General features: G+C 44.1%; 1 pseudogene; it reads right to left on the reverse strand.

Moving 5' to 3' along the window:
• Window positions 1-295: 295 nt before the first annotated feature.
• On the reverse strand, window positions 296-6,066 carry LOC145348266 (NADH dehydrogenase [ubiquinone] 1 alpha subcomplex subunit 5 pseudogene; annotated as a pseudogene).
• Between the last annotated feature and the right edge of the window lie 17,733 nt (window positions 6,067-23,799).

The raw sequence follows: 23,799 nt of genomic DNA on the forward strand, positions 1-23,799 counted from the left end.
AAAAAGGAAGCACATTTCAACAGTTACACATCATCTATATGTATTTGTTTACAGGAACGGTGATTGTTTGTGTAATAAGGCAAGACGACTGGGTGACAGCAGTGTGGACTAAATCATCAATCCATTTTCTTCCTCTCATAAAGCCCAGAAGTTGGGCAATGTTGCAGCAGATTATCAGGAATGCCTTGTTTTCCTGGAGATTCATTTTAATAACAGCTATGCAGGTTGGAATTGACAGAACAGGCAGTATGGTTTGCCACATAAAGCAATGTAATTTACATAAAGTTTAAAGTGGTCATTTCCATTAGTTGTGAGGGGCTTCTTCTATTAATGGTTGCCAAGGTTTCCACTGGTCATTTTATATGTCAGACGAAGTTCATTCTCAGCTTTTGAAATGACTTCCTCTACTTGCTCATGGTTGATTTTGTCTGTTAGTTTTTGAGCATTGCGCTCCGATTTTACATTTTGTTGATTGTTTGCTTGGTGTTCTTCCCATGGTCTGCATTCTGAGGGACGGATTGCAGGACAGGAAGAATCCTGGAGTGCAAAATTCTCAACATCTCGTGAGGATACTGGGCCACTGCAAAACCCACCAACACAGTCATTTTCTTCAGGATTCTGGCTTTTTGTAGATAAAGGCTGCAACTACACTGAATTAGCAATTAATTGTGCGGGCCGTAATTCTCTGGATGTTCACACTGGCAGGATCCTCCCCAGTCCTGCCAGCAGAGCAAAACCTGCCTGTGGGTTTCTCACCAGCATGGGGTGACATCAATGGGAATTTCCATTAACAGCGGCAGGATCAGAGAATCCCACTGCAAAGGTTAGCCTGCACTACTTATACGCATCTCTTAATTGTGAGGTGTATTATGAATGCTGCAGCTGCTGGAACCCATTGAAAAAGAGTCTCATGAGAAGAAAAAATATATGAAATGGCATGACAGGACAGAGTGCATGTTCCAAGGATGTCTAATGCAGCATTGGAGTTCTTGGTCTACTGGGTAGACAGGAAGAAAGAGGTCCGCTATATATTAGGGCTACACAGTGGCACAGTGGTTAGCACTGCTGCCTAATAGCACCAGGGACCCAGGTTCGATTCCCAGCTCGAGTCACTGTTGGTGCGGAGCCTGCACATTTTCCCAATGCAGCATGCTTACTGGCATGCTGCCCTCTCTTGTCCACGACAAGGTGGCACATTCATAGGCAGCAACACCTACCTATTGCACCCTTATGGAAAGATATTAATGGTAATCACTGGTGCTGCCATGATTAAGGCAGTGGCCAACAGTTGGGCTGAAATCATTGAACCTGATGGTGACCTGTTCCTACCTCACCCAAAGAATTCATGCGAAAATCACTTCTGAGTCACTAAGTACAGATTGTTTATGCATTTCTTGGTTTCTAAGACTTCCCTCACCCTAACTCCCTCCTTGTGCCTTTAACATTTCAAATAATCAAGAACTGCCACTTCATTGGACAAGTACTGGTGCAGAAGTGTAAATTCTAGGAGGAGGAGGAGGACACTATTGAAAAGAAATACTGTCACCCAATCTCGCACTCACACCACCAGCTCAGATTCTGGCACTAGGCACATGATAGCAGGCAGCGCTGAGATGGGATCAGGACATGATAGGTGACAAGGGCCTGGTCCACTGACTGAATAGCTGGCGAAAGCCCCATGTCACCTCTTTTAGAGAAGACCTGCTACATTGACTTCCACTCAAGGCATTTAACTGGGTAACTGTGTACCTTCCTGAGATCAAGTACCCCAGGGGTGAAAGTCCCACCCAGCAAGAGCTGCTGAGGGCCTCAGTTGGCAGTGGGGCAGAAAAACTGTCCATGGACCTTCACGCTGCTGACTTAAGTAGGATGGAGGCAGAAGGCACTGCCACTATTCTGCCAATTAAATGCCCCATCACCACCAAATTTGCCATATAGGAGGACATTGAATTCTATCTGGTGAGTCACCATGTATGAGTAACCTGCAGCCAGAATATCAAAGGTGCTAACTCTAGGCAGTGGAACCGTTATTTGTGCTTCATAATAGTTCATCTTGTGATGTTTCACATGGTAGCCTGGGTCTCATCGTGTGCATGTTAGCTAAGTGTGTTTGGGTTGCACTGCGGAATCTAGATCCAGGGGTTAAATGTTGTTGTTCCTTGTGGTGTAATAGCCTCCCTCTGGTTTAACAGCTCAATTACTGAGGAAACAGTGGTAAAGAATAAAAACATCTGAGAACATAGAACATAGAACATAGAACATAACAGCGCGGAACAGGCCCTTCGGCCCACAATGTTGCGCCGACCAGTCTTATTTTTAAAAAAAAAACATTGACCCACTAATCTAAACCAATCCCTTTTCGTCCATAAACCTATCCACCAATCTCTTAAACACCCCCAAACTAGGCGCATTTACAACTGCAGCAGGCAGGGCATTCCAGTCCCTCACCACCCTCTGGGTAAAGAACCTGCCCCTGACATCCGTCCTATAACTACCCCCCCTTAATTTAAAGCCATGCCCCCTCGTGCTAGATTTCTCCATCCGAGGAAACAGGCTATCACCATCCACCCTATCTAAACCTCTAATCATCTTATATGTTTCTATAAGATCCCCTCTTAGCCGCCTTCTTTCCAGTGAAAACAACCCCAAATCCCTCAGTCTCTCCTCATAGGACCTCCCCTGCATACCAGGCAACATCCTGGTAAACCTCCTCTGCACCCTCTCCAAAGCCTCCACATCCTTCCTGTAATGTGGGGACAAATGTGGGAGAAGTCCAAAACCAAGAAGGTTTCCATGGATCACTTTATCTTCTCCGTCCAAAATGAAGGGAAAATTATAGAAGATTGCAGCTTAAGTTCTAGGGTTGTCTGAAGATTGCAGGGCTGTCTATCAAATATATTACCCTTAAATGCAATAGTTACAAAATCTCAAAAGACTTAGTCCTAAGGGAATGTAGGCTTAAGGCCTGTGACCACTATTTTCCATTTTTTGCATTTTACGTCTCTTTTGCTCTTGATTTTTAGCCTATGTTGAATATTTAAAGTTGTTTTGTACTGAATTTTAGTTTGTAGACATTGATCTAATCCTAGCTATTATTGTGCTTTGATTCATTAATTCATCATAATCAGTGGTAATGTGTTTTCCTGGGATTTTGTTTTTCGTTCTTGGCCATCTGGCGTTTGGCCTATATCGCTGTGTTCCTTCTCTCAGCTAGGCTGCAGAAATTAAAGTTGTTTTTTCCAAAATTTTTTATTCAGAAATCCATTCTTTTTTAAACTGGGTTTAGTGACCATTGGACTACGTCCAGGACAATGACTGGCTTTACAGCGGGTGGTCAAATATGGTGCAGTCATCAGAAGATGGAGTCTGATTGATGGACATATCACCTGACTGATGGCAGTTGGCAAGACATCATCAAAAAATACGTAAACAATTTGGATTATGAAGTCTGCAAAACTTTGCAGTGCCTGTGAGGAGAATCGATAAGGACTTATGTTCAGCAGAATTTATTTTGAAAAACCTCAAAGTCTGGAATAGAGCCAGAAATTTAGCTCAAATGCAGGCTGCTTCGAAGATTCAGCGCTGCAGCCAGGCTGGTATAGTCAACCACTAGAGTCTATGGAAAGGTCACGAATCCAGGACTACAGTGCCCACAAGTAATAAGGTTATTCAGAGATTTGGTGATGTATGAACCAAGGAGAATTTTATTAATTAAGTTTCTGTTGTAGAACAGAATAATTTGGGATTATCCATTTTGGGGAGCTGTCTTGAACAGACCTATTTGGGATTAATGTCTATAATATAGCGTAGATCTGTAATTTTGGGCGACATCTTAACAGAAATGTTGGTTTTGACACAGAAAATGGAGTGTTTCACACTGATGGCGTGTTTTTCATCCGAATTGTATGGTTCATTAGTATTAAGGCAGTATAAGGCTCTGGTCAGTCCCATTTGGAGTGTTGTGAGCAATTTTTAGGCCCCATATTTAAGGAATAATGTCCTGGCTTTGGAAAGGGTCCAGAGGAAGTTCACAAGAATGATCCCCTGGAATGAAGAGCTTGTTGAGCGGTTGAGGACTCTGAGTCTGTACTCGTTGGAGTTTAGAAAGATGAGGTGGGGGGAATCTTATTGAAACTTACAGGATACTGTGAGGCTTGGATAGAGTGGATGTGGAGAGGATGATTTTACTAGTAGGAAAAACTAGAACCAGAGGGCACACCTCAGACTAAAGGGACGCTCCTTTAAGACAGAGATGAGGAGGAATTTCTTCAGCCAGAGAGTGGTGAATCTGTGGAACTCTTTGCAACAGAAGGCTGTGGAGGCCAGATCATTGAGTGTCTTTAAGACAGAGATAGATAGGTTCTTGATTAATAAAGGGATCAGGAGTTATGGGGAAAAGGCAGGAGAATGGAATGTCATGATTCAATGGCGGGGCAGACTCAATGAGCCGAGTGGCCTAATTCTGTTCCTATGTCTTATGGTCTTAGGTCTGTGTGGGTTTCCTCTGGCTGCCCTGGTTTTCTCTCACAGTCCAAAAATGTGTGGGTTAGGTTGATTGACCATGCTAAATTGACCTTAGCGTCAGGGAGATTGGCAGGGTAAATATGTGGGTTTATGGGACTAGGGCTTGAGTGTGGTTGTGGTCAGTGCAGACTCAATGGGCCAAATAGCCTTCTGCTGCAGAGCAGGGATTCTATGTTTCATGTCACTCCAGCAATGCATTCTCCCTGATTCTCCTGCTGCATAAACTGCTGTAAGTACTGGGGAGCTCCATATAAAGGGCTTTCCACATATTCCACAATGATTGTAGGGGATAGCCGCTAAGAAGACTATACTGCACTTCCCGGAGGTGGCCCTCACAAGGATGCCGGATGAAGTGGAACAAAGACAGGACACACTCTACCCCCGCTCCAGGACACGGCCTTCCAGCAAGGTCACCACCACGCCTCGTATGCAGTGGTTGCCCTGGTCAGAAGAGGATGGGGCAGCAGTCGGAAGAAGTGAAGGAACCACCCCCAGGCTCCCTCGCACACCCCTCGTACTCCCAACCCTTTCTCACACTCAGCCACATTGATCTTTGCCATCACCAGGCATCAGGTCCCTTCCTCCCTCCCATAATCACCATGTTCCTCCAGTAACTGCCATGCTCCTCACACTCCAGCTCCGCCCCCACCCAAGCCTCACACCGGCCACACCTCATCACCATCTTAAATGTCAACTCTCCCACCTGCACTCTTCCTCTCCATTCCATTGCAGGACAAACTCAACCACAACAGGCATGAGCGGGCACGGACAGCTGGAGTCATGCTGGAGCACTGAACCTTCACATGCTTTGAGGAGTGGGCCCCTGAGCTGGCCACATAGATGGAAGACTTGGCTGCACTGCTAGTGAAGTGGGGGCAGCAGAGAAATGTGGGGACTCCCAACATATAACATGTTGGTTAGGTGAATTGACCCAAACAGTGCTGGACTGTGGTGAGTAGGGGAATTTCACAGTAACTTCATTGCAGTCTTAATGTAAGTCTTACTTGTGACTAATAAATAAACTTTGGGGCGGCACGGTAGCACAGTGGTTAGCACTGCTGCTTCACAGCTCCAGGGTCCTGGGTTCGAATCCCTGCTCAGGTCACTGTCTGTGTGGAGTTTGCACATTCTCCTTGTGTCTGCGTGGGTTTCCTCCAGGTGCTCTGGTTTCCTCCCACAATCCAAAGATGTGCGGGTTAGGTTAATTGGCCATGCTAAGAAATTGCCCCTTAGTGTCCTGTGATGTGTAGGTTAGAGGGATTAGTGAGTATAATATGTAGGGATATGGGGGTAAGGCCTGGGTGGGATTGTGTTCGTTGCAGACTCGATGGGCCGAAGGGCCTCTTTCTGCACGGTATGATTCTATGATCTATGATCTACATAAGCTGTCATACCTCAAATCGCAAGTGAATAATTAATGCTCCCTCCATATCCCCTGTAATTTACTGATGCCACGTCCCTTCGCTTGCAGGCTGACCACTGGAACAGGCTGGACTCATCGGACTCCATCAGTTCAGACAGGGACTGCTCCAACCCCACCATTGAAGATCCACACCCAGCACCAATGCAGATACTCACACCTCACACCTCAGTAGGTCCCATACATAGACAGCCTTCCGGGATACTCACTGGTGAGCACCTTACAGCTAAGCACTTCACAGCTGAAGATCCACATCAAGTGGAGATAAGATCATCCCAGGGAGCCAGAGAGATGTTGGAGCCCAGGAGTCTGCTGACCCCTTGCCTATGATGTGCCCCAAAGATCAATGGATTAGGTTTTAAGTGGTCTCTCTGGTGTACAATGTTATCTGCATGATATTCTAACTACAGGGTCCAATGAACAAGAACACTTGAATAAATTAGATCAACATTGGAGCATTTTCAATCGCATGGTCTGGATATCAAGAAATAAAAATCTGATTTTTTCCCAGATGCCAGCCCAGTATTTGAGTCAGATTATTGATAGCAAAAGTCTACATGAAGCACTAAAAAGATAGATGCTATTTTACAAGCCCCACATCCACCAAAGGTGATGTAATTGGAGTCTTTTCTAGGGTTAGTAAAATGAGGCAAATCTAATCCTAACTTAGCTACATATTGATTTGATTTGATTTGTTATTGTCACATGTATTGATGTACAATGAAAAGTATTCTTTCTTGCGTGCTATACAGACAAAGCATATCGTTCATAGAATATATAGGGGAAAAGAAAAGGGTGCAGAGTGAGTTTATAAGAAAAAGTATAATTTTAAAAACATAGAATGAGAGTAAAAGATAGAATTAGAGGGTATTCTGGAGGTAGCTGACAAGAAATCATCACACCCTGGTGCTATCTTGAACTGCCTACCTATTATTGAAGCCATTGCATAATTTATTATGTGCGAAACAGTCATGGGACTGGATAACAGAATGTGAGAAAGCATACAAGGATGTCAAAGATGCTTTTCAGAAGTCTGAAGTATTGGTTCATTTTAATCTGAAGCTACCATTGCTGCTCGTGATGCTCCATCTTATGGAGTCGGGGCAGTGGTAACATATTATTCCTTAAGGAGAAGAATGAGCAATAGTTTTTGCTTCAGGTACTCTGCCTAGTGCTGCATCTAACTATCCCAGCTAGAATAAAAAGTATTGAGTGTATTTTTGGCATGGAAAAGTTTCATCATTATTTATATGATCATCATTTCACATTATTGACTGATCTTAACTGCTATGCATGGGCTATATAAAGGCAGATTGTTATTAACTGCTAGCGAATTGCAAAGATGGTCACTAATCCTACCTGCAACTTCTACAATATGAAGTACTGTCAATCAAAATGCCATGTTCGTGCCAATGCATTATCATGCTTACCCTTTGAGCAGTTGCAACCAACTAATTTTGCAAATGTTCTTTATTTGTTGCTAGTAGATTATTACCAGTGACGGCTTCTCAAGTTCAGAGACATACCAGAAATAATCCCGTGAAGGGGAAGGTAATGGATATGGCATTGAAAGAAACAATAGCAGGACACATCACATGCATCCTGATTTGAACTATGTTTGTTAAGAAGGCTTTGACTCGACCATCCAAGGCTGATGGCTATTGTGGGGAATCTGAGTGGTCATTCCTCCTAGTCTGTGTGGAAGAATTCTTGAACAACTATATGAAGGACATCATGGTATAGCCTAGATGAAGGAATTGCCAATGATTACATGTAGATTGTGCTGGTCCTTTTGAGAGCTACATGTTCTTAGTCATATTTAATGCACACTCAAAGTAGCTAGAGGTTGCACTCAGGAAGTCAACTACATTTGAACACATCATTAAAAACATGATAAACATGCAGGTACAGCAGGCTGTAAAAAGACAAATGGTATGCTGGCCTTCATTGCAAGAGATTTCGAGTACAAGGAATAGGATGTTTGTTGCAATTATTCAGGGCCTTGGTGAGGCCACACCTAGAATATTATGTGCAGTTTTGGTCTCCTTTTAGAGGAAAGATGTTCTTGCTCTTGACAGAGTACAGCGAAGGTTTACCAGGCTGATTTGGGGGATGTTGGGGCTGATGTCTGAAGAGACACTGACTAGGTTAGGATTATTTTTGCTGGAGTTCAGACAGAATAGGAGGGATCTTGTAGAGACTTACAAAATTCTAACGGGATTAGACAGGGTAGATGCAGGGAGGATGTTCCCGACAGGGAGGGTCCAGAACTAGGGGGTCACAGTCTGAGAATTCGGGTTAGACCATTTAGGCTGGAGATGAGGACACATTTCTTCAGCCAAAGAGTGGTAATGCTGTGGAGTTCATTACCACAGGAAGTAGTTGATGCCTAAACATGGAATGTATTCAAGAGGCAGCTGGATATAGTTGGGGTGAATGGGATCAAAGGTTATGGGGAGAAAGCAGGAATAGGTTATTGAGTTGGATGATCAGGCATTATCATGATGAATGGCTTGAAGGGCCAAATGGCCTCATCCTGCTCCTATCTTCTATGATTCTACAATGAAATTGTTTCAAGATTTGGTAAACTGGAACAGATTGTTAGCGAAAATGGTTCACAGTTTACTTCACAAAAGTTTGAGGATCATCTTAAAGCAAATGGTATTAAGCATTAAAAGATCCATGCTTTATCATCCATCAGCCAACGGATTAAATAAAAGATTTATACAATCCTTGAAACATTCTTTAAAAGCTTCAAAAGAGCATTGTCCATTATCATGTCATGTGAATAGATTTTTGGCATCTTATTGAAGCATTACTCATGCAACTACTCAAAGTTCACTTGCAAAATGTTCTGAAGGCAAAAGATGAGAACTATATTTGATTTGTTACTACCTCCAGAAACCTTCAGAGATAATAGAGTGTCAACAGCAATCTCAAATTGCTAGACCAGAGTGAGGGCAAAACAGCACTCTGCCAGGAAGGGGTCTGTCTCCCAGGGGTTCGGATCATGGGGGTGAGGCGGGTCTGCCGGGGTGGTTAGCGGGGGATCTGTGAAGGGTGTTCAAGGATGATGGGCTTCGGAGGTTCCTCTGCAGAATAGGAATCCGCTTCGGATTTTTATTCTGCAGGTTGATAAGAGCACGGATCCAGAACAGATCCGAAGATGGTAAAGTGGTATTTGGGGTAGAGTTGGGCGCACGGTTCATTAAGTTGATTTAAATGCATGCTAATGCACTTAAATCATCAGGCCATCCAATTGGGGCGCGGACCGGATCTGCGCCCAAATCAGGTGTCGGTAAAGGCGTGATCTGCTCAGTTTCGGGTGCAGATTGCGTCACAGGCCCAATGCCTGAATTTACTGCGATTTTGCACTTGAAAATGGACGCGAATTTTTGGTAAAATCAGGCCCATTGTATTAATCTGTTACCAAGGCCACAGAAGTAAAAGGGGAGCATTGTCACATATTTTAAGTGGTTGCAGATTGTTTTAAGAGCTGATCACATGATTTGATGGTGGTGTCATTAGGATGCTTGCACAGGCAGCTATTTTATTTTCAGTTTGTACTCTGTGCAGGGTAGAGAACATCTCTTTCAGTAAACCCTGTTATTGTTAGATTAAATCTATGTGTGCAAACCACATTCTTTTCTTTTTTTTGTCAAAATCCACAACCCTCTTATAAAGTTAGAACATTACAACAGATTGCTTTCCCCATCAATAAAATTATACTGCTTTCTTTCTTCTTTTTTCTATGTTATCAATTATAATTGTATATGGTTACATAATTTTCATTATCCAATATAAATGTTGTTTCAACACATTACTTGGCAATATCACTCATTATTGTTATGTCCAGAGTATAGCTCTGAACCTAAGTGAGACTCCAAAGGGACTTCCATGACCCACTACCCCCTTCCCCCCACCCTACCTTGGAGGGAGAGACAAACAGGATCATACACTGATATACCTACTATATAGGTAATCATTCTAGCTGCAGGCAGTCAGCATTAGACAAACTCAAATGGAACACTAAATCTTCATTTGATTCCTTGGAACTTCTGCAGAATCAAATAATGAAAGGAAATTTAACCACGTTCCTCAATAATAGAAGTAATGGATGCAACAAGTAGCAAAGATCACAAATGTGAGCAAAATAAACTTGTATATTTGCATTGATCTTTTCCACATATATAAGAACATAAGAACATAAGAAATAGGAGCAGGAGTAGGCCATCTGGCCCCTTGAGCCTGCCCCGCCACTCAATAAGATCATGGCTGATCTGTCGTGTCTCAGTTTCCACATTCCCGCCCTCTCCCCATAACCCTTAATCCCCTTGCCTATCAAAAACCTATCAACCCGCATCTTAAAAATATTTAGCGAGGCAGCCTCCACCACTTCAACGGGCAGAGAATTCCAGAGATTCACCACCCTTTGAGTGAAGAAGGAGGATTTGATTTCAGACAGCATCATTAAATTGACCCATCCTTGTGTTACATGATCTAAGCAAGTTGTATTTCTGAATGTTATCTTTATGCTTAGAATGTAATGAAGTAGATGAAGTAATAGGATTTGAATGCAAATTCATTTGTACTTTTCCTGTTTCACAATGGTCTTTGTAGAAAGCAATTATCACAATAGCATCTGAAATTAGATCCATACAATTTGGAATAATGATTTAGAATGATTCAGAAGATAGGAGTTCCTCGGGATAAGGGTTCAAAGCACAATCATTTTTAGCTGCTTCACCAATGACCAGTAACTGGGGAAGGTGAGCTGCTTCATCAAACCCATCTTCAAATTTCATTGGCACAGCTGACGACTGTACTAAGGACAACACTGAATTGATTCTTAACTGGTTTCTGAGTGAATCCGGAGGCATTCCAGTGTCAACTGAATCTGTGATGTCAATTTCTCCAGTGCGTAGCTTGTCGAGGGCCTCCAAAAGGTTCAAGGGCTTGGACAGAGGTAAGACTTTCTCCATCGCTGTGTGTAAATCTAGTTGGCTGCCGTGTGAGGCATCAATGACTTGGGAGCATAAATTTAAGGTAAAGAGCAGGATGTACCATAGAATCATAGAACACCTACAGTGCAGAAGAAGGCCATTCAGCCTATCAATCCTGTACCAACAATAATCCTACCCAAGCCAATCTTCGTAACCGTCCTTATTTATCCTACTAATCTCCCTGACATTAAGGAACAATTTAGCATGGCCAATCGACCTAACCTGCACATTTTGGACTGTGGGAGGAAACCAGAGCACCCAGTAGGAAATCCATACAGACATGGAGAGAATGTGCAAACTCCACATAGACAGTCACCTGAGGCTGGAAATGAACCCGGGTCCCTGTTGCTGTGAGCAGTGCTAACCATTTTGCCACCATGCCACCCTAGAGAAGATGTGAGGAAAAGGGTGGCAGGAGTCTGGGACTTGCTGCCTGAAAGAGTGGTGGAGGTAGAGACCTTCAAAACATTTAAGAAGTATTTAGATATTCACTTGTGAGGCCCAAGACATGCAAGGCTATGGGCCAAGTGCTGGAAAATGGGTTTGTCTTTGACCGGCACAGATGGGCTGAAGAGCTTTTTCTGTGCTGTAGATCTCTATGACATCACTAATGGTGCACTCTAGCTTATTAGAATAATAATAATATTAGCTATTAACCCTTTATTCTTCAAGGAGTCCCACTAGATTTTCAAATTTGCATGTGATCTTATTCAAGGTATGAGAGGAAACTTCAATTAAAACAGAAAATGCTGGAAATACTCAGCAGGTCAGGCGGCATAGGTGGAGAGAGAATCAGAATTAACACTTTAGGTCAATGACCATCAGAACTGGGAAGGGTTAGAAATTTAATGGGTTTAAGTAACTGAGAGGTGGGAGATGGAATAAAGGAAAAAAGGGAAGGGTGGATGACAGGCAAGGTTAAATGACAGAAGAGTTGGTGGTACAAGGCCAAAAAAGAAAATATTATTCTTGTGCATTTCAATTCCAATTCCATACTCAGAACAATAAAACAATTTTATCCCACATCTGCAAGGAACTGTTCAGAATTTTGAAGGGAATGCAAATCTGAAACTAGAATTAGTTCCAAGCAGCATTGCAGGAGGCATAAAGATATGCTAGTGTAGATAAGACAGATGGGCACAAATTTATTTTTATTCAAACTTAATGAGTTGCTATTTTATATCCATTAATAGGAAGGCAGCAAACTGAAAAGCAGCAAGAGCCAACACCGAGAAGGACATCAATTTAAATGTGAAGTGTAAAACATATATAAAATTTAAGAGTAAGTTGGCTGGAAGAAAAAGCAGGCTACATATTCTTTGAAAAATAAGGATGGATATTTTCCCATGGTCTTGGGAACACTGATATCAGAAGCAAACCTGAGTCCATACTGAGAGCGTGTGTGCTTGATAGCACAATTTTATGAGAGGTGGCGTCGTAACTGATCACGTCACCGTCCTATTAAGGTGAGATGAGAGTGCCTTTGATATCAAAGTAGCACTTGACCAAATATGGCATCAAGGAACTGTAGAAAAATTGGGGTCTATGGGAATCAGGCAAAAAAAACCCCTCTGCTGGTTGGAGTCATAGCTGCCACAAAGCAAGATGGTTGTGGAGGTTAATCATCTCAGTTTCAGGACATCACCGTAAGAGTTCCTCAGAATAGTGTCCTGAGCTCAACTATCTTCAGTTGCATCACCAATGACCTTCCTTCCATTATAAGATCAGAAGTGGAGATACCCAATGATGATCCCATCGTGTTCAGCACTATTCATAACTCCTCAGATATCAAAGCAGCCCATGCCCAAACACAGAAAAACCTGGACAATATCCAGGCTCAGCTGACAAGTGATGATTAACATGCATGCTACACAAGTTCAAACTGTTTTTCTGGGTGTGTTGCTGGAATTTCCAGCCAGCTGTTTGGGTTGATCGCTGTTTCTGTCATGCCTTTGTAGATCATTGCTCAGTCATCCTGAGCGTGCTAATTCCTGGGTACATTATGACATTCAGAACCATTGCACAAAGACAGCACATGATGCGGTGTTTTATTTTAAATATGGTCCATGGAGCTGTGTGCCAATCTTCAGTGGGGTGGGTGGCCAGGTAGATTTCTCCACATAACTGTTAAGCCAGGTACTGGGTGCCCAGGTGCTGTTCCTGTATTTCTTTCTCTATAGCCTGCCCAATGCCTTCACCCCCTCCACATGAAGATAAACAAAGGGAAAATTAATGTTGCTATCCACTCGACGTTTAATAATTCCACCCATGTGAAAATGGCCCGGGAATATTTGCATCTCACTGCAGAACATAAAATGTGCCATAATTTAACGGTTCCTGCTGCAATTATTTTGTTATTTGTGCCTTTGGTCACTCATTTTCAGGCTATTTAGTTTTTGACCACTCTTATCTCTGCATAGTAAAATGTCCCAGCAGAAGGTTAATCAAACAAAATTGGACAACCAGCCAGGGAAAAAGACACAAAAGTCTGAGGTCACATACCAATCAACTCAAGAGCAGCTTCTTCCCTGCTGCTATCAGACTTTTGAATGGACTTACCTTGCATTAAGTTGATCTTTCTCTGCACCCTAGCTATGACTGGAACACTACATTCTGCACTCTCTCGTTTCCTTCTCTACGTATGGTATGCTTTGTGTGTATAGCTTGCCAGAAACAATACTTTTCACTGTATATTAATACATGTGACAATAATAAATCAAATCAAATCAAATCAAATCATAGAGGTGATAGATGTTTACAGCATGGAAACAGGTCCTTTGGCCCAAGTTGTTCATGCCACCCTTTTTTTTAAACCTCTAAGCTAATCCAATTGCCCGCATTTGGCTCATATTCCTCTATACTCATCTTACCCATGTAACTGCCTAAATGCTTTTTAAAAATGCCTCTATGACTACCTCTGGCAGCTTATTCCAGACACTCACTGCCCTCTGTGTGAAAAAATTGCTCCTCTGAACATTTTTGTATGTCTCCCTGCTCACCTTAAACATATGCCCTCTAGTTTTAGACTCCCCTACGTTTGGGAAAGGATATTGACTATCTGGCTAATCTGTGCTCCACGTTATTTTAAAGACTCAATAAGATCACCCCTCAGCCTCCTACGCTCCAGAGAAAAAAGTCCCAGTCTATCCAGCCTTTCCTTATAACTCAAACCATTAAGTCCAGGTAGCATCCGAGTAAATCTTTTCTGCACTTATCCTAGTTTAATAATAGCCTTTCTATAATAAGGTGAGCAGAACCGTACACAGTATTCCAAGTGTAGCCTTACCAACATTCTGTCCAATTTCAACAAGACATCCCAACTCCTGTATTCAGTGTTCTGACCGATGAAACCAAGCATGCCAAATGCCTTCTTCATCACTCTGTCCACCTGTGACTCCACTTTCAAGGAGCTATGAACATGTATCCCTAGATCTCTTTGTTCAAATCAAATCAAATGTGTTGACCGAATGCTTGTTTTTTCAGGAAAATCTGAATTTTCAGGAAAATCTAAAAGGAGGTAAAGATGCAGAAAGATATAGGGAGGCATTTCTGGAGCTTAGGGCCCAGGTAGCTGAAGGCATGACTACCATTGGTGAAGCAATTAAAATTGAGGATGTACAAGAAGCCAAGGTGTGAGTGGTCAAAGGTCTCAGACAGTTAGAAAGCTGGAAGAGGTGACAGAAAGAGGGAGAAGTGAGGCCTTGGAAGGATTTGAAAACAAGGATGAGGATTTTTAAGATTGAACCGTGGCATAACTGGGAGAATGGAGAAAGTTGCTCACTGGGACTCAGACACTTGGAATTTGAAGAACTGCAATGAGATGATATTTTCCAAGCACAAGAGGTAGATGCCAGCTGAGCAAAGCAAACAGGCATTGCTGGAAATGAGGACGATGTGTGCATCATGAGTGTAGTAACCCAAATGAGGAGACAGAGCTGGATGGTGTCCCAAGCGGGCAATATAGGTGATGGTATAACCTTCCCTGACTCTAAACACCCCTATTCCTCCACAAATGTTGCCCTTTCTGTCTCTTCACTCAATCCATTTTACCTTTCAGAAGAATTTCAGGGAGAGGCAGGAAACTGTGGCTTGGCCCTCCAGTGACATGCACGCTAAGGGCCATTGGTAACGTGTGCCCACCAAGTCCACTGGGAAGGAGGTCTTGATCCAGGAGGCTGCAGATGTCAGCAATGACCTGCCATGAAAGCCTGGCCCTCCTGATGAAGTGTAATTGCTGGGATGTGGTGTTCACACATTTCTGCTGAAAGAGCTGACTCTGCCTGTAGACCCTGTTTCGGAGTCTCGCTTCCTCCCAGCAGGATCACTGTCCATCATCGCTGCCCTGCGAAGCACCATGTGACTAGGGAGAAAGAGGCAGCTGGTGCTGCTGCTCCTGCTACTGGGTTTGCTCCAGTTGATGCTGCTGGTCTTTTCGCTGCTGGTTTTTTTGTTGCTACTCCTCTTGTTTCTCAACAGAGGGTGTAGGCGAATCTATTTAGAACACAGAACAATAACCCTACAGTGCAGAAAGAGGCCCTTCAGCCCATCGAGTCTGCACCAACCACAATCCCACCCAGGCCCTACCTCCATATCCCTATACGTTTACCTGCTAATCTCCCTAACCTACACATCGCTGGACACAAAGGGGCAATCAACCTAACCCGCACATCTTTGGACTGTGGGAGGAAACCAGAGCACCCAAAGGAAACCCACGCAGACACGAAGAGAATGTGCAAACTCCACACAGACAGTGACCCGAGCAGGGAATCAAACCCAGGTCCCTGGAGCTGTGAAGCAACAGTGCTAACCACTGTGCTACTGTGCCGTTGAATCTACATAAACTTTTCCCCATGCTGAGGGAAGGCTAACAGCTGGGAAGTACAAGTCGAGGTAACTGATGTCTAGGACAGGACAACTAACTTCCCCAGGGTCAGAAATCATCTGTCGGTGGTGAAAGCATATCTTTGGAAGAAATGCGATGAGCATTCACTATTCTACAGTCTTCAGACTGGCTGAAAGGAGCAGATTGGAGATCTTATCATCGAGATCCAATTGCGTAATGCATCTCGGGTTAATCTCTAGGCATGATGCCACTTTTAAAGACTTTATGAACTAACTCTGTTGAGTGTGCGCACATGTTTTCCTCGACCTGTGTATCTCTTATTAATTGTTCCCTTTTGGTGTATCCTAGAACCCAGATTGTTCACATCTTTTTGATTTAATTTGATCTATTCTCAATGTATTGGGATACAATGAAAAGTATTGTTTCTTGCAGACTATACAGAGCATACCATTCACAAAGTCCATAGGGGAGAAGGAAAGAAGATGGTGCAGAATGTAGTTTACAGATAGGGTGTAGCAAAAGATCAGCTTAATATAACGTAGGTCCATTCAAAAGTCTGAAGGCAGCAGGGAAGAAGATGTCCTTGAGTTGGTTGGTATGTGACCACAGACTTTTGTATCTTTTTCCCGATGGAAGAAGGTGAAAGAGAGTATGTCCAGGGTGTGTGGGATCCTGGATTATGCTGGCTGCTTTTATGAGGCAGTGGGAAATGTGGACAGAGTAAATGGATCGGAGGCTGGTTTGCGTAACGAACTGGGCTATGTTCACAACTCTTTGTAGTTTCTTATGGTCTTGGTCAGAACAGGAGCCATAACAAGCTGTGATATATCCAGAAAAAATGCTTTCTGCGGTGCATCTATAAAAATTGGTGAGAGTCGTAGCAGATGTGCTGAATTTCCTTAGCCTCCTGAGAAAGTAGAGACATTGGTGGCTTGGAGGGACCAGGACAGGTTGTTGGTGATCAGGACACCTAGAAACCTGAAGCTTTCGACCATTCCCATTTCATCCCCTTTGATGTAGACAGGAACATGTCCTCCACTACACTTCCTGAAGGTGATGAGTATTTCCTTCATTTCACTGATATTGAGTACGAGGTTATTGTCGTTGCATCAGTTTACCAGATCCTCTATCTCATTTCTGTATTCCGTCTGATCGTTGTTTAAGATCTGACTCACTACAATGATGTCATCAGCAAACTTGAAAATGAATTTGGAGCAGAATTTGCCCACATAGTCATAGGCGTATGAGGAGTATAGTGAGGGGCTGAGGACACAGCCTTGTGGGGCACCGGAGTTGAGGACAATTGTGGAGGAGGTGTTGCCTATCCTTGCTTACTTCGGTGTCTGGGTTAGGAAGTCAAGGATCCAGTCGCAGAGAGAGGAGCTAAGCCCCAGGTCACGGAATTTGGAGATGGGATTTGCAGGAATAATGGTGTTGAAGGCTGAGCTGTAATCAATAAATAGGAGTCTGACATAGGTGCCTTTGTTATCCAGGTGTTCCGGAGTTGAGTGCAGGGCTAGGGAGATGCCGTCTGCTGTGGACCTGTTGCGGCGGTAGGCAAACTGTAGTGGATCCAGGCAATCTGGGAGGCTGGAATTGATTCATGCCATGACTAATCTTTTGAAGCACTTCATAATGATGGATGTCAGAGCCACCGGGCGATAGTCAATGAGGCACGCTGTCTGGCTTATCTTTCATTGTAAGTGCAACACAGCGTGAGAAAAGCTTCTTAGCAAATACTTATCACAAGGATGGGGGGATGGAGGGGAGGACAAACTAGTGAATGGAAAATGTATCATTACGTGCAGAGTGAACATCAGTTTATAGTGGAGCTGAATTACATTCAGGTATTCTGTACAGGATGATGGAAACTAATCAAATTGCACTGAGGACAAAGAAGGTGGAACTACTTGTATCGGATTGGAGACTGAAGTCAACTGAAAGCATATTATCAAAGAATGGCAGCCTGAATAGCGCAATCTCCCGGAGATATGAGGGGTCTCCATGTTGTAAGTAATTAGGAGGCATATTGGGTGTTTATCATGGCCATTATCACACTGCTGGAATACAATAATCTGATACATATTCCAGTTAAACAGCCAGATACTGGTAAAATCTAGATTACAGTAATTGAACATAATTGTTTGCGTTTAAGACCCACGACAAATACTATTTGGTCTAACAGGACAAGCCTTTGTCACCCTGTGTAACAGTTGTTGGAGAAAATAAAGGTTTTTCAAGGAAAAGGATTATTGTCTTTACATATCAAGTGATTTGGTGTTCTCCTGAAATGCAGCATTGAACAGCATTTATATCCGAGAAACACTCTTTGTGAGATCCATAAATGATTAACTTGAACCAGCTCCTGCTGCAATTTTCTGCAGCTTCTGGGCAACGTGATTATGGGGCTTTCACTGGTCAGGGTAGATTACAGAGAAGCTGATTGTCCTGACTGTTGTGTTTCCAACTAAATGTGGCATTAGGAATCTCAAGAATCAATTGGTAGACTGCCCTTTAGTATCATGGGGATTAACAGGACAGAGATGTAGGGTTACGAGAATAGGGCATGAGTGGGACTGTTGTCAATACAGGCTTGATGGGCCAAATGGCCTCCTTCTGCACTGTGGGAACTTTATGATTCTAGATGGGATTTTTACAAAAATCGACAATGGTTTCATAGACATCATTACTTCCTTAATTCCAGATTTTTATTGAATTCATACTTTACCATTTGCAGCGGTAGGATTCAAACCTGGGTCCCCAAAGCATTACCCTGGGTCTCTGGATTACTAGTCCAGTGACACCATGACACCACCACCACTTCCGCTGGACAAAACATCTGACACCGGCAGGGGTTAGAATGCCCAAACTGTTCATTGCATTGCTGTGGTTACTGAAGCTTCAGGAATCAGAGCAGAAGTGCCATGATTGCTTTCAGATATTTAGATAGAGGTCTGGCAATGGAATCTGAGGATCTGCAGTCAGGTGATATTTGCCAAATATGAGAAGAGGAGGCCAGCCTGCAAAAGCCAGCAGGTATGGAAGAATTGGCTGAGGAAGTGAGTATCACGAGTGTAGTCCCTAAAAACCTGGAGACAGGTCCCCAAAGTGTTCAAGGACATTGAGAGGGCAGGCAAAGTGAGTGGCATAACCTGGGAATTAGTGGTGTCAAATCCTGCACCCTCTTCAACAAACATGTCCTCTCTTCTCCACACAATCCATTTCTCATCCTCACCATCCTCTCTCCTTACAAAAGAAGAGTAGAGAACTCCACGGAGAGGCAGAAAACTGTGACATGCACCTTGAGGACCACTGGTAATGTGCACCCACCGAGTCCACTGGGAAGGAGGTCTTGATCCAGGAGGCTGCAGATGTCAGCAATGACCTGCCATGAAAGCCTGGGCCTCCTGATGAAGTGTAATCGCTGGGATGTGGTGCTCACACATTTCTGCTGAAAGAGCTGACTCTGCCTGTAGACCCTGTTTTGGGGTTTTACCTCCTCCCAGCAGGATCACTGTCCATCATCGCTGCCCTATGGAGCACCATGCGGTTGGGAAGAAGGAGGCAGCTGGTGCTACTGCCGGGTTTACTCCAGTTGATGCTGCTGGCTTTACTCCAGTTGATGCTGCTGAGTTCGCTCCAGTTGATGCTGCCGGGTTCGCTCCAGTTGATGCTGCCGGGTTCGCTCCAGTTGATGCTGCCGGGTTCGCTCCAGTTGATGCTGCCGGGTTCGCTCCAGTTGATGCTGCCGGGTTCGCTCCAGTTGATGCTACACCAAGATTGGTGGAACGGCAAATTGTCCGGAGGGTGTGGAGAGTCTGCAGAAGGATCTAGATAGGCTGGGCGAATGGGCCAGGAAATGGCAAATGGAATTTAATGTTGGCAAGTGCGAGGTGGTCCACTTTGGTAGGAATAATGGTAGGAAGGACTATTACTTACGTGGCGAAAAACTGCAGCAGGCGACGGTGCAGAGGGACCTCGGGGTCCTTGTGCATGAATCGCAAAAACCCAGCCTGCAGGTGCAGCAGGTGGTCAGGAAGGCGAATGGGATACTGGCCTTCATAGCGAGGGGGATTCAGCCTAGCAGGACAAGCCCTTGTCACTCTGAGTAACAGTTGTACTGTACTGGAAAAAATAAAAGTTCCTTAATTTAGTGACTTCAATCATGTCATTGAGGTTGTCCTACTGGAGTATGAACTCCCTGATTAAGGATCCAATTGATGGGCCGGTCAAGGAGTCCTTGCCTTGTACCTAAGCAGGACAGCCAGTTCCTCTGAAACCCCCAGAGGTAGACTGCTAACTGCGAGCACTCTGTGTACTGCTGTTAGAGTGGTAAATAAAGGGATTTTGGTGAAGGCTCTGCAGACTTACCTCACCTAAATAAAAAAATTATTGTCTTTACACATCAAGTAATTTGGTATTCCCACGAGGCATCCGATATTCGTCAAGCAGTGTTGAGCAGCACTTGAGGCACTATCTGAAAGCCCAGTATATATTTAACTAGGACTATCTCCTGCTGCAATATTCCGTAGCTTCTGGACTAACTGAGTGTGGATCATCCACTGGGCAATGTGGATTACAGAGAAACTGATTGTCCTGACTGTTTTGTTTTCAACTAAATGTGGCCCCAGAAATCTCACTTCATGGTTGAAGAATCAATGGGTGGGATCTTATCGTAAGGGACCTGCTCACAGTGGGGAAGTCGTGAGTGGGTTGGGAAACCATGTTAACTCAGGAGTGGACCTGACCATGGCTCATTAGCTCAGCGATGGGCTGGATGACACACATTCAAGCAAAGGATTTCTCAGCAGTCTCTGGCTTTTGTGGCAGGTTGCTGCTGACATCTGCAGAATCTGGACAACATCTGACTTGGGCATCGCTTTGAATGGTTCAGAGCTAAATGTATCCGGCTTCCGCTCTTGGAAGAAAGTGAGAGGATGAATGGGATAACGAATTGAATTTGTCAAACAAGGCATTTCTCAGCATGCTCAGGCTTTCATGTCAGGTCGTTGTTGACATCTGCAGCATCTGGACAACATCAGCTCCTAGCAGGGGTTAGAATGGCTAAACGGCAGAATGAATCCTGAGGCTTCAGCACTCACAGCAGTGGAAGGCAAAGCTGTGAAGACAGGTCACTGAGTCACAGGCACTTAAGTGAAGATCCTGCTGTGGCATTTGTTCCTGCTGCTGGTTTTGCTGCTGGTTTTGTTCCTGCTACTGGTTTTGCTCCAGCTGCTGTTTTTTGCTCCAGCTGCTGTTTTTTGCTCCAGCTGCTGGTTTTGCTCCAGCTGCTGTTTTTTGCTCCAGCTGCTGTTTTTGCTCCAGCTGCTGTTTTTTGCTCCAGCTGCTGGTTTTGCTCCAGCTGCTGTTTTTTGCTCCAGCTGCTGTTTTTGCTCCAGCTGCTGTTTTTGCTCCTGCTGCTGGTTTTGCTCCAGCTGCTGTTTTTTGCTCCAGCTGCTGTTTTTGCTCCAGCTGCTGGTTTTGCTCCAGCTGCTGTTTTTTGCTCCAGCTGCTGGTTTTTGCTCCAGCTGCTGTTTTTTGCTCCTGCTGCTGGTTTTGCTCCAGCTGCTGGTTTTTGCTCCAGCTGCTGGTTTTTGCTCCAGCTGCTGTTTTTGCTCCTGCTGCTGGTTTTGCTCCAGCTGCTGTTTTTTGCTCCAGCTGCTGGTTTTGCTCCAGCTGCTGTTTTTTGCTCCTGCTGCTGGTTTTGCCCCTGCTGTTGGTTTTCTTCGTGCTGCTGGTTTTGCTGTTAGTTTTGCTGGTGTTTTTGCTGCTCCTCATGTTCCTCACCAGAGGGTGTAGGTGAATCTACATAAACTGTTCCCCATGCTGTGGGGAAAGTTGGCGGTTGGAAAGCATAGATCAAGGTGACTGAAGTCCAGGACAGGAAAACTGATTTCCCCAGAGTCAGAAATCACCTGTCAGCAGTGAAAGCACACCTTCAGAAGAAATGTGATGAGCATTCACTCTTCAGACTGGCTGAGAGCAGCAGATTGTAGATCTTATCATCAAGATGCATCAGCACAATGGATCTCAGGCAAATCTCTTAAGGCATGATCTCACTTTCAAATACTTTTTGAAAAAATGTCCTCTGGCGAGCGTGCTCATACGTTTTGCTCAATCTAAGTGGCTTCTACTTTATCACACGCTAGAACTCAGATTGCTGGGGTCTAAATGCAACCCAGAATCTGAGGGAGCTGCACACAGTGGGGAGGTCACGCGCGAGTTGGGAAGCAGTTTGATATGAGGTGCAGATTCTGCCCTGGCTCTTTAACTTAGCCGCAGCTATTGGCGTCCTGCTTCCCCATTTACCGACCAACCTTACTGGGAGGGCTGATGTTGTTGATGTGGGTGTTGCTGCTGTTCTTGTTCCTCAACAGATATTCCGAATCTGCCCCTGTGCTGTGGTGAATCTCCTTCCTCTCTACCCACTCGGAGTCATTGCTGAAGCTGTGTGTCTGGTTCAGTCTATTCCACATTTTGATGAAGCAGGAAGATTTAGTATTCCTTCCACTGCCCAACCCATTCAACATCTCATTCAGTTTCACCTACTTATCGCGAGGTTAACTTACCGCTGTATTCTTGGGTTTGTTCATTAATTTCCGACACTTCTATAAAACAAAGTAACAAGCGTCCCCACCCTAAGAAATGCAAGCTGCGCTGGAGGGGATATCTTTCTGTTTCCGAGTTGGAGAGTCACCTCAAATATTTTAATTAAACGTTTTCACGTTGTCTGCATGAAGTAACCACTGTCCTTCTGGTGACACTTGGGCCCAGTCGCAGAAAGTTTGATAAAAGCAAAATATCGCTAATGCTAGAATCTGAAACACAAACAGAAAATGCTGGAAAAACTCAATAGGTCTGGCAGCATCCGTGGAGGCAGTAGGGTGGTACAGAGCAAGAGGAATGAGGCGGAAGATGGTACACTGCCTTTTCAAGAGGTTCAAAATCCCACCAGTTGTAAAAAGAAGTGCTATGTGGATGGAAAAAGACCGGCTGCAGCAATAATTTAACAACAAAAATGACAATAGTGGCTTTAAAAAGGCTTTTCTGGCTGAGAGTTAAGCATGCTGGGATTTTTGGTCAACTTATAGATTAAAATCATAGAACCCTACAGTGCAGAAAGAGGCCATTCGGCCCATCGAGTCTGCACTGACCACAATCCCACCCAAGCCCTACCCCCATATCTCTACACATTTACCCGCTAATTCCTCTAACCTACACATCCCAGGACACTAAGGGGCATTTTTAGCATGGCCAATCAACCTAACCCACACATCTTTGGACTGTGGGAGGAAACAGGAGCACCTGGAGGAAACCCACACAGACACGAGGAGAATGTGCAAACTACACACAGACAACGACCCGAGCCGGGAATCAAACCCAGGTCCCTGGAGCTGTGAAGCAGCAGTGCTAACCACTGTGCTACCGTGCCGCCCCTAACTTTAGCATCCAGAGCACAGCCCACAGATTATATAGACAGCCTCTTTGAAGCCCTGAAGTCTGATCAGAGTCCCACTAATTTTTGAATATTTATCCAACTTTCCCTTAATAATTGCAGTATTTTCCCTCAACTATTTGCTGCATTTAGAAAGGTCAGTGGGGAGGGTAGACTGTCAATTAAAAAGTAAACTAAAGGATAAAACTCATATTAAACTATGATTCTATGTGGAGCTGTCATTGACAACTGAGTGGGACAGAGATGAAGGATATGAGAATTTCAGTTGCGCTGTTTCCTCCTTTTCAGTGTCTCTATGGGTATTGATTGGTTTTTGCTCAGCATTTGCTCTCTCTTGTATTAGATTCACTTGCTTTTGTTTTGTCTCTTACAACTTGAATCTGTTGGTAGCTTGATTAAAAATTCCATTTCCTCTTGCTCATCCAGACACCAACTGTGTACCTGTGGCAGGAAAAGAAACTGGGCACAGGAAGTAAAGGATTGAATCAAATACAAGTATTTTAAACCACCCCCCTTATTATTAAATAATTTAATTCCTAAATACGGAATACAG

This window comes from Carcharhinus amblyrhynchos, chromosome 9, assembly GCF_965287045.1.
Source record: "Carcharhinus amblyrhynchos chromosome 9, sCarAmb.v2.hapA, whole genome shotgun sequence".
In the NCBI taxonomy this organism is placed as follows: domain Eukaryota; kingdom Metazoa; phylum Chordata; class Chondrichthyes; order Carcharhiniformes; family Carcharhinidae; genus Carcharhinus; species Carcharhinus amblyrhynchos.